The sequence below is a fragment of the Gopherus flavomarginatus genome, chromosome 6 (assembly GCF_025201925.1).
Source record: "Gopherus flavomarginatus isolate rGopFla2 chromosome 6, rGopFla2.mat.asm, whole genome shotgun sequence".
NCBI classification, from domain to species: domain Eukaryota; kingdom Metazoa; phylum Chordata; order Testudines; family Testudinidae; genus Gopherus; species Gopherus flavomarginatus.
In genome coordinates, this window is record NC_066622.1 from 18180422 (window position 1) to 18194722 (window position 14301).

The window sequence follows — 14301 nt, forward strand, 5'->3', positions numbered from 1 at the left end:
TGCTCTGTCCCACTTTATGCGTGGTATAGAAGAACAAACGGATTTGATTTGGGTTCGTTGGTTAATATTTAAAAAGAATCCAAGTTCTGCTTGAGAAGCAGATATAAAGTTTCATCAGCTGATTCTGTTCAGTTAGGACATCAAAGTTATGGCATGAGTTACGGAGTATGAAATGTAATGCGGGTTTCATTAAAAATCAGCTCAGTCAAAATGACTTGTAGATAGAACTAGATTGTGAGTGCTCAGAATGAATGATACAAGAGATTGGGTCCATGCAGACTGAAATTTACCAAGGAACAAGTTACATTTGCGGCTAAAACTGGCTATTAGATTCTGGCATTGCCACAGTTGCTGAATGCCAGAGTCTACACAGTTAAAGGATGATCAAGTGCTGGTCTCTATTCATGACATCAAAAGGCTCCCTCTACAAGTTTCTAATTGTTGCTTTTTTTATATTTTCTGTGCAGAAAAAGACATTGCTGCAAATAACAAAAATCCTCACCTACCCTTTATGGCATCTCATCTCATTGAACAACACTTAACTGTTAACAGACTGAGTCAAAAGTGATGTTTGATTGTGCTCTTTTCTGCCTAGGACCTTGAACCAAATTTTGGCCTGGCATAAGCAAGTGCAAATCCAATCCTGCAACAGACATCCCAGTCTTGCAGTCCTTACTCAGGCAATCCTCCTATTGACCTCAAGTGATACTCAATCTTTTAAAAAAATAGATTTTTAAGAAAAGAATCTTGCCAGAATAAATGGATTTTATGACTCACCTTGGGCTCCCTTCCAGCATTAAAAATTCTCTGATTCAGTTGGAAACATTTTTATATCAAAGACATATTTTAGAATAGTAAAAAACTAAATTTAATTCCATTTTAATTCAGTGCTCGATCTCAAATAGATCTTTTTTCTAATAACCATCTTGAATCCCAGTTTTGCAGTCCCCATGATACAAGAGGCCTGGCAAAGTTAGCACTTCAAGTCAAGTTCCTTTATAGATGGGACCATAGCTGTATATGTGTAGTAGCAGAGGTTGCAACCTAGGACATCAGAAAGCCAAAATGTTTTTTTCTGGCTGGCTTTCCATGGGAAATTATTTTATCTTGGAATCTTTTCCTAACCCCGACATCCTTCCCTTTGCAGCGAGTCTTCAAGAAGCTAAGCATCCACATTGGAATACATGGCCACACACACACTCCAATACACACACCTCCCCATGAAAACAATTCACAGAGCTGAATCAAAGGCCATTCAAGTAAATGGACAAGCTCCAGCTGACTTCAGTGGATTTTTAATAAGGTCCTGCAAAAAGAATAATTATAGAGAAACTCATCAATATTTAGCTGCTGTTGCTAGAAGTCTATATGGCTGTTATGTGTCAAATAGTAGATACAACTTATTTTTGTTTGTATTATCATATCACCTAGAAGCCACAGTCGCACACTCTATTGTACAGCACCTGGCATAAACACATAACACAAAGACTCCCTGCCCCAAAGTGCATAGATAGGAAGGAGATCTAACTACCTACCTACCTGATATACTTTACAGAAGATACACTGGTTGTTATACAGATAAGTATGTATGTGGTAAAAACATATTGCATTTATGCTAAGGGATACCTGGTAACATAAGTAATACATAGAAGTATTTGGTTCAAAATATTTATTTTAAATTTTTGCATAAACCTACATTCCATTTTCAGCTAAGCGGTAACACTATTGAGCTTAAGTATTAAAAGATTTAAAATATATTTTAAAAGATATAGGTTAAAAAAGTATTGGTAATAACATTATGGGATCATCTGCCCCCAGGTAGATGCCCAGTTTCCCATATTTCATAGAAAATATTCTTGGAACAGAATAACCAAATAACATCCTGGAAAAATAAAATATAAATCTGTTTCCATAGCAAAGATTTTCTTTCTATCAACGCACATACTAGCTTGTTATTGTAGGGTTATCCATATTGGGCATAGATTTTATGTTGGATTAGTTTAGATTTTGTTTTTGAAAATATATCATTGGAACATTTGCTTTGGAAAAAACAGATTAGGAAGAATCTCATTGGCTTGCAAACAGATAAAAGAGGAAGGGCAGATTGCATTGAATATAGGAACAAGTATTTCTCAACTGAAAAAAGACGTGGACAAGCAAGTTTCATATATCAAGAACTTTTTGAAAATTAGTATTTATTTTCTTATCAAGGGAAACTTCGCTTTAACTTTGAACGTCTGCCTTTGAGAAGTTTAGACTTCTTCACATCAGGTGAATAAGAAGTGGGGTTTTTTACCCAGGAAAGCTTGTGCCTAAATAAATCTGTTAGTCTTTAAGGTGACACCAGACTCCTTATTGGCTTTATAGCTTTACATGATTCAAAAGACTTCCTTCAAAGAAATCCTATTCCATTTGAAATCTGAAACATCATCTTTAACTCACATGGTTTTGTCTCCTGACGATGCCATTGCCGAAGCCTAAACAACATCCACTGACCTTCTATATGTGGAGTGTTGGCCATAACACTGTATTTCCTGGCATTAGGTCACTACCCAAGAGATACATTTTCCAAGCATTGCGTGGAGTTTTAGCCATCTGGCTACCATTAAAATCAATGGGAGTCATGCTGCTAAGAACTCCCACACAGTGTGTTAAAAATGCACTTCTGGGTTTCTAACCAAATGCCAGCAAATACAGACCTATGGATGAGATTCCAAGGGCCAGAACTTCAGCTGCTATAAATTAGCATAGCTCCACTCAAATCAATGAAGTTGCACTTATTTACAGCAGATGAGGATCGGGATCCCTTCACTCGATTTCAGGTATGCAGAGACTGAGGGCTAAATCCTGACATCTTTAATAAAGTGAAGCTCCATTGCTTTCAATAGGAATATCCAAAAAAGGGCTTCAGGAATTAGCCCCCGGCATGGAACATCAGCGATAGTGTCAAGAGCCCTATGGTGCTCAGGAGCAGAGCTGTGCACGAACAGGATTTTCCTTCTGCAAACAGTGTCAAGGAAAACCCCAAATCTCCATGTTTTTCACAAGAAGGAAAAGGACAGAAAAATGCCATGGGGCGGGGGGGGGGGAGAATGAAAGGAAATTGTTTCGTTTGCCAGTTGCCTGCCTGGAGGGTGGGCAAAACAGACTGCTCAACTCCCTAGGGTACATGGAAGCCTGCCTCGCTCTAATGCTGCCCATCACTGGGCCTCAGCCAAAACCCATTGAAATCAATGAAAGAAATGTCCATGGACTTTAATAGGTTTTGGATCACGTCACCAGTGTGCAAGCCTGTGCCATGTTCTATCATGTGTTATTCAGCCTAGCACCTATGAGCAACCCTATAATAACAAAGTCTGTGAACATGATGTGGGGGAGGGGAGAATGATTTTGTGCTACAAGAACCGATTTCAGTTTCACGCTCCCAGGGGATTTTTAATGGCTTTGCCCTCTTTTATTGTGCTTTAATATAACTTCATCATATTTATATCAGTTGCCCAGCATGGTCATTCATCAACAGCAAGTAATAACAACCAAAATAAATACAGTGAGATCACATTGCCTGCCTACATACCTACCCTGAGGTTAACCTGACCTGGGAACACACTCATTCACATATATTCCCACAGCCAGTTTCCTATGGTCAATGGCGCAAGGCATGATGGAAGGTTCCAGGCTGTAACCAAGCATACAGACACGGAGCTGATTTCTTTATGGTTAATTTTTGCAGTGGTGAGCAGTTGATGACCAGGTTACCTTAAATTGGCTAAGGATTAAGGCTAAATAGCTTATTGTGCATTGGTCGTCATGATCATATTTACTCTACATACCTTCATGGAGCAATCTAGAGGTACGACGCTCAGTCCCTCCAGAAAGTTCTTCTTTAGAAAGTCTTTTCCATAGTATTCAAACAAAAAGCTGAGACCACATATGTACTGAGCAAGATACCTCTGATTCACTTTTCCATGACATTGGTCTGAATACATTAATCAATGGTGTCCAATTTATGGATCCCACATCTCTATATTTATAACCTACACCACCAAACGTAACACACAATGTAAAAAAGAGCACCCATGGGCTCATACACACACAATGTACTGAATGCGCAGGTTTAAAAGAATCTTGCAAACACCTGAAAATTGATTTTTCTGAAAGACATGGAAATTTTTCCTAAATTTTTTTTAAAATTTTTTTGTAAAATTTTTTTTTTGCTTCACACAGTTTACATGCACATTTTACACACTATATTTGTCTTACTATTTGGTTAAATCAGTAGCTGCTAGACTTTCCCATTTGAAGGCTGCACTAGTGACTTTCCAGAAAATGCAGCATAACATGGCTACGTTTATTTTAATTAGGTAATGTGGTCCGCAGAAACTACAGATCCCAGCATGCACTGCTCAGTCTTAATCAAAACTATCATCCCCTTTGGCTACTACTGGTGGGATAATATGGGATTGCGGCAAGCACTAAGCAACGGGAAAGGTCATCCAAATGAACGCTCTAGGTTGGAACATTTTTAGAGATAAAAGCATCAGTGGGCTAGCGCGATATGTACATTGACAATAAGAAGATATGAAGTCAGCCCCCTAAAAGGAATATGCATATCAGCAATCACAAATAGGAGTGGAGAACAAAAGGAACATCAAGCAAAATAACATAAGTTCATTTTAAATTAACACAGCACAATAAGATCTAATGTCATCCTCCTCAAGCAAGTCTCTAAACTTGTACAATTCCCTGCTAATTGTAAATGATTCAAACCTGGAATTTAATATTTAAATATTTACAGACAACTATATTTACAGACAACTAGGTGGTAGAATTATCTCTGATAATAATACTATTCAGCAGGAGGTAATAGATAATTAAAAAAGTGGTAACATGAGACATCAGTGAATCAGAGAGAAATATTTGTATTGTTAAAGGTGCTTTCAAATGGGTAATTATTAATTAAATGGAGCAGTAGATAAATATGGTTTGGAACATGTATAACTGCAGGGATGTAATTACACAACCAGAACCTAAGATCTCTGTTAAGATCCATTTGCACTACAAGCCACACAATAAGAAGCATAGAACTGAAGAGGTGCACTTGCAGATCAGCGCCTTCTCTCTCTCTCTCTCTCTCTGTTCTCTAGACACTTTTTCTTTATTTTTCATTTAATCTGTTTTTAGACTCGAATGCTAGAAATTACTGAAATATCTGTCTCCAAGCCAAATGTTTAATCCCAACCCTCATCTGCCTGCACAGTCCATGTAACTTACAAAGTTAATTACGTGGGAAGATCTTTTTGGATAGAGAAATTGATACATTTATGTAACATGTCTACTTCTGGGATAGGGAATGGCTTCAGAAATTTATTTTTTTTTTGGTTAGGCTCCCATTTCTTACACTCAACAGCCTGTATTTCGTCCTTATTTGAGCACCCTGGCAGACCTAATATTGGCATAGCCTCTCTGTTTTATTTTAATAATTTATTTGGATTTGTAAATGCACCAGTCCAAAAATTGAGGTGCTAGGCAGGTGTTGCAGTTACCATCTTTGCCGGCATAATGGGTATTGAGCCATTGCCCCTCCGAGCTAAAAGTGGGAATTACTACAGAACTAAATCTCTCGAGTTAGGGCTGCAACAGACCCATATCCCTTCACTGAGGTCAAAGTAGATCAAAAGACAACAAAATAAATTGTCCCCCACATCCTAACACAAAATACTCCCTAAATATCCTTCCATGGTGAATTACTGAGTCTCTCTCTTGGAGAAGTAAATAGAGTACACTTTGCAGTACACTTTGCCTTCATAACTCATTTGTCTAGTATCAGTCCCTCCACCCCACCGTTCCTGAGTCTTTTTATTACATTATTTCATGTTACAAAATAAGAAAATGTACTCTCTTTGATCTCTTCCTCGTGAACTCTAAAGGGCTTGATCTTGGCAAGACACTTTAAGCATTTGTGTTTAAACCTTCTGCTTTTTAATGATTCTCTTTTCATGAAACACTTAGCAGCCCAACAGGATATTTTTGATGTGGTTACTTCTCTCATCAGAAATAATTCTGTCCTGTTCCCGAGAAACTACAGAAGTTTGATCTGAGTTTCCTTTGTATTTTGGGGGCGGAGGGTTGGTTGTTGGGGGGGGTTGTTTGTTTTTTGTGCTAAATCACTTATATAAATAAGAAGCTGAGAACAATCACTCAACTGAAACAAATCTGCAAATCCTGTAATGGGTGAGATTGTGCATGCCGCTGTACAATGCTTTACGTTACAGCTGTTAAGAGTTTCTCCTCGCTTCATGGGACTGTATGTCCTGATTTCTCCTTACTTACATTTTCATATACCTAGGTCTCTCTCTGTTTTAAAGCTGACCTTCATTTAACCAAATTAGAGTGGATTTGTCAAAGTAGAAAAATTCCACTGCATATCCTGCCAAGGGAGATTATTAGACCTGAAGAGACATTTCATCCAGGCAATTGGAAAAGATTTAAAAACATAGATGTCTGAATCACAGTTTTAGAAGGAAAGTGAATCTCAAAATATAACTCTACTTCTCAAACACTTCTAGACAAAAAAGAACTGATGACACTAGGCAAGCATTAGTCAAAGTATCACAATGCCAATGGGCTAGAGCTGAGATGGTATAAATCAGGATAGCCCTTGTGACTTCAGTGAAGACAGGCCAATTTACACTAGCTAAGAATCTGGTCCGGTATCTGTTCTCCTTGAAACAGACTGTGCCATGTAATAGTAATCTCTCAACCATACTGTCCTTCATAAAACCTCAAATTATTTGTTCTCAGGTACGTCAATTATCCAAAAAAATGGAATCTAAGATATAAAGTGAAGGCATAATAATAAAAAAATCCAGCAAGGGGCCTGCTTCTCAGTGCTTTTGCACCTCATGGCGGTTATTTACATCTATATAAAGTGAATACAAAGTGGGAGTCAAATCCCTTTTATAGTGATTATTTTACATTCACTTTGTGCAGATGTAAACAACGACACAAGATTCAAGGCAATGGAGAGTAGTCAAACTCTAGCTGTATACAATTTTTTTTTATGTAAAGAGAAAAGCCATTGGGCCAATCAGATTCATTGCTGACTTCAGTGGGATTATACCAGAAATGAATCTGACACCTTTCTTGTAAAATAATCAAGCAGATTATGTTTCTGTCATAGGTGAAAACCAAGACAAAACAAGCAAAGGCAGAACAGACCAGCGAAGCAGAAAATCAAGCTGTAATTTGTCATCCATTACAGAAGTAAAGATAAACCAGCCAGCTCATTAATTAATTAAGAGCACCAAATGCAAACAGACATACAAGGAATAAACTGCATTGTACACATTCTCCTGACAATGGTTTTGTACCGCTATGCGGATGCAGAATGCCCAGTCAGCCATGAAACAAAGAAACCAGGGGCTTAAACAGTGATGGTGGATAACACAGATACCTCAGGGAGACCCAGAGCATCAAAGTCACAGAGGCAGCTGAATGAAATTGCCGAGTTTCCTTTCTTGATGCTTGTACAAATAAATGTGCTATAACCCCCTCCCTGAAGGGATTTAGCGAATGTATCCAAATGGTGAACAACGTGACAAAACTCTCTCACTACATAGCAGCACCTCTGAAGGAAAGAGATCAAGGTTAGATCTAGGCTCCTAAGACTCCTGTTCAAATCCAAGCGGTTTCTATTTAGCAACGTATTTAACTATGGCTAGAGATTCTCATTTACTCTAAGATCCCTTGCACACGTTAAAGCCCCATAATGCTGCTCTCTAGCAGATGAGGGGCCTTAGTGTAAAGGCCCTGGAACCTCCATGTGCTTTCCACTGTGCCATTAACTAGGGTGACGTATTGGGACTGTCCCAATTTTGGGGAGTTTGTCCAGCATCCCGACCAGAGTATGGTCAGGACGCCATTTGTCCCAATATTTTGTTTCCTGGTCTTCGGTGGCAATTCAGCGGAGAGTCCTTCAGTCGCAGATGGTCTTAGGTGGTATTTCAGCGGTGGGTAATAAACCTTGCTGCCAAAGACAAAAGCACCTGCCTCTCAAATATCACCGAAGACCGTCTGCGACTGAAGGACTCTCCACCGAATTGCTGCCGAAGTAATAGCATTACTTTGCAGTCACTCTTCACCTCCCATCAGCCGATCTCAATGAGTCTACGACCCCAGTCTGGCAATTTAACACCTTTGGTTTAAAACCACTGCCAACACAAACAGCAGTACTTTGCATGCTCATTTTCACTGGGGTCATAGTCAAGATTAAGTGGTTATATCTGGTAAATTCATCCAGCTCACTACTTGAATGGTCCAATTAACTGTTACTGCTGAAAAAATCTTTAAGTTTCGATCATTTTGTGATGCAAAATGTAGTCCTGACAGAAAAGCCAGATGAGTGTATTTTCCTCTACTATGCACTGCACTGACTTCCTTTCTGACCTAGCTGGAGCCTCCCGGAGAGTCAGTCTCTGGGGCACAACCTCAACTGGTGCAAACTGTCGCAGATCCTCTGTTGCTAGATGTCTTCATCTACAATAAACAATGCTGGAGTTAGCTCCCATGTTAGTACTCTGGGTGAAATTTTTTGGACAAATAGTTTATTTGCCAAAAAATGCAGTTTGGAATCAACCAAAACTATTTGCAAATTCAAGCTGCAGCAAACCAGCTGCTTTGAAGTCTATTCCCAACTCCCTGGGGGCCATATAAACCTGTTTCACCAGGTTCAAGAGAACCAAGGCAGACAAAAATAATAAAACAGGTCTAATAAAATGTCTGCCCCTGATGCCCTTGAAGAGCGAGAGAGAGCGAGCCTGGGAGAAAGCAGATTAAACCCGTTTCCGACAGTGTGAGGGTATCTGGATAAGTAAGGCCTAACTAAGCTATAGGTAAGATGGAAATGCATGTTGATTGCTTGCTATGTTAAAAACCCTTCGCTCTTGTGTTTTGTTTTTATTGGTGAGATTAAATGCTTTGTTTTATTCACACACTGATCACAGCTCCCAAAAGGAAGATTTGTAGGCTCAAATCTCCTCAGGCCTGCTGAGAAATCAGTTACTTTACAGAAGGGGTTCTCAGACTGGGGGTCGAGACCCCTCAGGGGGTCGCGAGGTTATTATATGGGGGGTTGCGAGCTGTCAGCCTCCACCCCAAACCCTGTTTTGCCTCCAGCATTTATAATGGTGTTAAATATATTTAAAAGTACTTTAATTTATAAGGGGGGGGCACTCAGAGGCTTGCTATGCAAAAGAGGTCACCAGTACAAAAGTTTGGGAACCACTGTTTTACAGAGAACTGTCCACTAGGACCCCGTCTGAGGGTTGGAGAATCATGGGATTCCACCCTGAAAGGGGTGAGGCTGCAGAGCCTATCACACCAAGCAAGTGCACTTGGAGAGCACTAGAGTGGGGGTAAAGGTGCAACAAGCCCTGAACCATGACAACAGGCATCAGATGATAATTTATGGTCATTAGTGACAATCCCGGGTATAACTCCACACTCTAAAGGAAAACCGATGTACTTTATTGGGAAAAAAAATGTGCATTTTTGTCATGAAAAATACCTTGGGTAAAATTTTCAAAAGGGCGTGGGTGACTTCAAAATGTAAGGCCCATTTTCAAAATGATGATTAGGAGCCTTAATCTCACTGAAAGCCAATAGGATTTAGTGTCCAGGTCATTGCTAAATCACTTAGGCACTTTTGAGAATTTTACTCCTTGTGCAAATGGACAGAATTCCCATCTGGAGTGCCAGAAAGGTGTTTTGTTTTTAAATCTGTGAGTGATGTGGGCATCTTAAAGGGTTTTAGTGTCAAGCAAGTTGCATGGTAGGAAAAGCTGGGCTTGTTTGACAGAACCATTTCCATCACAACAAAACAAGAATTTTATTATGGAACTAATACAATATGGACCAATGAGTAAAATGTTAACTTTTTGGGCAGGAACTGTCTTTTTTGTGTGTGTTTGTACAGCACCTAGCACAGTGTGGTCCTGGGCCATGATTAGGGTTCCTAGCTGTTTCAGGAATACAAATAATAAACAATAATTTTACATTCTTTGTTACTTTTTCTCCTCACTGTGGCTCAAACATTCTAAAGGAAGGTAAGCAAAAGCCAGAATTATGTGCCAGCTTTGAAAGGTTAGAAGGGATCAGATTGATTAGAAACTTAATTAGAAACATTTCTTACTTGCATGGTGAAATGTGTAATTAATGGTACACCTTGCATGTGTCATGATTGCAGGTGCAGTCAAGGGACAGGCTTGGGTCAAATATCTGTAAATTCCAATGGTGCTAAAATGAATTGAGTGATTACCCCGTTGGCAGTGCTGCATTGTGATTAGCAAGCAAAGGGGTGGCTAATCTGATAGTGACATGTTGTGTTCAGCATGAATATTTCATTATTATGCCAGTATCAAAAATTTCCCTTTTTGCTTAATCTGCCTCCTACACGTGATACTCCTCAGAGTACAATGCTTCCTATATACAACTGATGTGCAGCCCACCTTCCAAAAGGGCATTACCATTACACAATAGAGTACGAACAAATCAGCCATTACTTACACAAAAATCCCCATTGGCTGCTGTCATTCTTTACTACAATAGGGTATATTTTTGCTTGAGCAGGCGCTTTGTAAAGACTGCAGGACTTGGTCCAGGCATCATTTTGTAATAAATGGTGTATTTATAACATTTTAGAGGACTTTAATTGCACAGAAATCTACCAGCAATGGTAGTAAATCAAAACTCAAATATATATTAACCCTCAGCCATGCAGCTTTGCATCTAGCATCTATCTGCAGACTTTCCTTGTAGGCAGAGATGTAGCAGAAATCTTAATGTTCAATTACAAGAGTTTTCTTGTCAAGGCTAAATTCTACCCTCCTATCAGAGGGAACTGATTAAATTAATTCCATAATGTATCTTTACTATAATATTTATCAGAAGTCAAAGACTTGCCTGATTCTCCGGGGCACTGGAGCAGCATTCAGCACACCTAAAGGCACAAATCAGGCTTTCCACCACTTTTCCATACATCCCCAAGACACCTGCTCTAAGCTGTGACACATTATAACCGTGGCCCTTTTAGCTATTTAAGGTACTTAGATGGCCACCAGCACCATGGTATCTGAGCATCTCACTATCTTTAAGGTATTTGTCCTCTCCACACACTTGTGAGGTGGAAGTACTATTACTGCCTTTGCATAGAGATTAAGGCCCAAATCCTCTCAGGCCTAAGTGATTTGTCCAGGAAATCTTTGGTTTCTCAAGTCCCCAGCCACTGAACCATCCTCCCTCTCCTTTAATGTCAAAAGCAACAAATGGTGTAAAATGGCACCAAGCAGTTCCAAAGCACTTCTTATTCTCAGATCTCAAAGCACTACACAAAGGAGGGGAAGCCTTTCACAGATGAGGAAACATAGGCACAGACAGGTGAAGTGATGTGACCAAGGGTCAGATTCAAAGGTAAAGATGGGAACAGAGCTCAAGTCTCCTGACTCCCTGTCCACTGCCCCAACTACTGCAGCATGCTGCCTCCTGGACTAGATTACACTCTTGTGTGGGTGGTTTTTTTTGCTTGTTTTCCCAGTCCTCATGATTTAATTAGGCTGTCAGTGAAATAAACTTCAAAAGCTCTCTCTAACTAATTGAGAATGATCCTACAAGCGATAGAACTAAACAATATTGTCGTGCCAGGATTCCAAAATGAAGAGCGATTTGGTAATATCAGAATGTGCAATAACTTGTGATGATGTCCTTGCCCCCATGCAGCTGCTTCTCTTGTTGTTGCTGCTCCAACAGAAGTTCTTCATTCAAAAAATGTTCTACCACTCCCCAGACCATGCTCTCAAGAATGTATTAAAACTTAAGGACGGCCTTGTGGTTTTCTTCCTTCCCAAGAGAGTGAAGCAATAACGCAAAAGGCCAACAAAAAACTATTTCTGGGAAGAGAGCTTTGAAAAGGCACTTTCCAGACCAGGGACATGAAGAGCCCAACTCTGATCTGGTCCTAGTGCAACTCCATTGATTTTCATCAGACCCTTGGAATTTAGCATGGCTTTTAATTGGTCATCTTTCCCAGTCCCATTTGTATCCTTCCTTCCATGTCATGCACATTTAGTGCAGTAGCCAAAAGTCTCTCACTCTTTATACCTATAGATGTAGCTCCATAAGGTGCATAAAATTCTCAGGTAAGAGTAACAGAGTTCCCATCTGGACTAAGTTCCCCTTCTTTACAGATCTTACAGGAGATGTGGCTTGCCCAGACATTAGGCAGCAAATGCCTTCTCTCATCCTCTACATTAATTTTTCTACCAATCATTTCTAATCAGATCCCTCCTGCAACAATCTCACCAAACCCTACGCCGTGTTCAAAAGTCAAATCTCCTGAGCTGGGACCATGGGCTCAATCCTGATCCTTCCGAAATTAATGGGAGCTTTGCCATTAACTCCAGTGGGAGCAGGAATGGGCCCCACGTCTTATCCTGTTTTTCAAAGTACTTGGAATATCATTCAATCAAGTAAAATCATGATAAATTGTTAAACATTTGTAAAGCACAGTAAATATTCAAACGCTTTGAGGGAGAAAGCAACCTAGATTTGATCATACATTCTCCTATCAAAAGAAACCCACTATTATAGATAGTGTGCTAGGTCATGCAATACTTCTCTCTCAGGCAGTCCTTGTTCACACTCTGACTAGAAGGCCATTCCTGTTAGTCTCAAGATACTGGAATGGTCTTTAGCTTCCACAATGTATTGTACTGGGGTGATGAAGGGTGAAATCCTGGCCCTACTGAAGCAAAATTCCCATTGACTTCGGGGGGGCAAAGTTTTCATCCAGAGTGCCTTTTTTTGGACTAATTTTAAATTACACCTTTATGTTGCTAACATATGTTGCATTCTAACATGCCAAGACCTTAGGGCTTGACCCTGCATCACTCAGTTCAGCGGGAGTTTTACAATTGACTTCAACATGTTAGAATCTGATCTTTGGACCTTCCAACATGTATAGACAGTCAAAAAACAAACCTGATGCAGCCACTGTTTTTACTAGCTTTAAAGTGATTCTTTATTCTGAGTAATATTAGCCTAACATGAAAATCAAGTATCTTTTAAACCAATGCATATTCCAAATTTTGTCTGAAGACTGCTCCAAGGGGTATCACTCACCCCAGCTGAACTCCTTTTATCAGGTCAGAGCATTCTATTCTAGTATGTTTTCTGCTATTCTGACTCCTTCTTTCTGTCTGCATTAGAAAAAGAGTATGCTACAGGTGCAGAAATGCACCTGGTAGCATGAAATTATCTATGAAATTTGGGAGGAAATACTCAGTGCTATAAAAGAGATTATTGGGTAGGATTCATGGCAATCCCGGTACTTCTGTGCATTAAACAACACAGAAGTGATATCTGGACCTTCCTCTACAACCTGGAATTAAAGCAGCACTAATGACAGCTAAAAATATATGAAGACATTGGAACAATGAGACAAATTCCTCTGTTACAGAATGGATATTTCCTCATAAATATGTCATCACCACAAGCATTTAAGAAGGTATCTTACCAACTGGTTGAAGTGGGATCCTGATCTGGTGTCTGTCTGAGAACAGGGGTCAGCTAACTCCTGGATGGCAAGTGGCAAGGTAAGATGCTGTGGGATTGGACAAAGCAAAACCCTGACTGAAGTCTCCCAGAACCTGGCCTCAGATACCAATTATGTGAAAAGACACCTAGTTTTGGCGCAGATTGCAATTCAGCCTCATATCAAAGTTGTGTTAGGATTTGATTTATACTGAGGCCCATTAGATCTCATCAGAGGGGTTCCCCCCCCTGAATTATGTTGACTTTTGATTAAAAAAAATGTAAACCACCAAAAATTGAATTTTTGGCCAGTTGAAGATTCTTGAGTTTCCAGTTACAAGTCAAACTTTATTTAAGGAAAGCATACACTTCAACATTTTTATTTAGTCAAACCCCCAATTTTCTGTCAAAAAAAATTGTTAGAAATTTTCAATCCGCCTCACCCTACACTGATTTTCTGAAAATTTGAGGAAATTAAACCATTTTCAGCCTGTTCAACCCTGAACCAACTATGAAATATGACTGCTATTGTATAGCACTGGTTTAAGGTTCCATTGTTCAACTGAGGGAATGTTTTAGTAGAACATCAAAACAAAGACAAGAATGTGATAGTCAATGAGGTTCTATTTAAAAAAGAGACCCTTTATTAGAAAAACCTATAACAACTTCAATCCATCCATTCAACTGCAAACACACTTTTCTCCCGGTTGGAAAAAT